Source organism: Odontomachus brunneus, unplaced genomic scaffold, assembly GCF_010583005.1.
Source record: "Odontomachus brunneus isolate Ranch 3 - 2012 unplaced genomic scaffold, Obru_v1 Obru_scaffold_001, whole genome shotgun sequence".
Classification (NCBI taxonomy): domain Eukaryota; kingdom Metazoa; phylum Arthropoda; class Insecta; order Hymenoptera; family Formicidae; genus Odontomachus; species Odontomachus brunneus.
Window position 1 is genome coordinate 7,908,760 of NW_022639451.1, and position 1,548 is coordinate 7,910,307.

The window sequence follows — 1,548 nt, forward strand, 5'->3', positions numbered from 1 at the left end:
GTGACCATACTTGGTACATCGCTGGTATTCCTTGATTCGCGTACTGATCGTCCTCCCGGTTTCTCCTATATAAACTTTATCCCAGTATTCACAAGAGCAAGGGATCTTATATACACATGATGTTTCTAGGCATGATTTCTGATCCTTCGGATTTGGGAGTAAATGGGAGAGATTCCTATGGTATTTGAAAATTACTTTGATTTTGTGTTTACCCAGAATCCTGCTGATAGGTTTTGTTATGCCCTGGAGATATGGAAGGACAGCCGTCTTTCTCTTTTCTCTCTCTTCATCTAGTGTGTTAGTGTTTTTAGGACTGACAATTCTGTTCTTCTGGTTCTTTTATTATTTGCGACATGTTTTTGCTGTTGTATCCATTTTTGGTTAAGGCTGTACTGAGGTGTTCTAGTTCTCCATCCCGAGAAGATGGTTCCGAAATTGTGAGCGCTCTGTAAACCAATGAACTTATGACAGAATTCTTTTGCGAGGGAGATGATGAGAGGTTGCATGTAGATATCAGTCCGTGTATCAGTTGGTTTTCGGTAGACCTAGTGACCTAAGGTGCCATCTTGGTTTTTTTGGACTAGCACATCCAGAAAGGGTATTTGATTATTTTGTTCCACTTGCATTGTGAACTGAATACTGGGATGTTGTGAATTGAGAAACCCGAGAAACTGAGAAAGAGTTTCCCTGCCATGATTCCAAATTACGAAAGTATCGTCAACATAGCGAAACCATGTGGATAGTTTCAGTGGTGCGTTCCTCAAAACTTCATTCGCAAAATGTTCTATAAAGATGTTTGCAATGATAGGAGATATAGGAGATCCCATCGCCGCTCCAGAGGTTTCTTCGAAAAACTCTCCTTGGAACTGAAAATTAGTTGAGTTTAGCAGTGTTCTATTAGTGGAAAGAGGTTGGCAGGAATTTTTTCGGAATTCTTGACGATGTTCAAAGTATCCTGGACTGGAACATTAGTAAACAGTGAGACTACATCGAAACTCACCAGGATATCATTAGTATTCATCTTGATTTTTGTGATCTTATTCACGAAATCCGTTGAATTCTTGATATGGGAATCATTGAGACCAGTAAGTTTCTGGAGGGGTTTGGTGAGATAGCTGGCTAACTGGTAGGTAGGACCCCCAATATTGCTAACAATAGGGCGTAAGGGCACTGATGGCACCTTGTGGATTTTTGGAAGACCGTAGAATCTAGGTACTGAAGAATCTTGAGGGGTTAAATATTTGATTGTTTGAAGAGGGAGATCTGCATTTTTCAGAAAAAAGATGTTTTCTTCTCTATGCTGGATGTTGGGTTGCGTTTTTCCTGTAGACTTTTTGGTCTGAGAGTAAACTATTGATTTTACTGCAATAGTCTTCCCTGTTCATAACTACAGTAGCGTTCTTTCTTCTTACTAATAGAACATTGCTTAACTTCAACTTATTTTCAGTTCCAAGGAGAGTTTTTTGAACAAACCTCTAGAGCGGCTTCTAAATGGGATCTCCTATATCTCCTATCATTGCAAACATCTTTATGGAATATTTTGAGAAT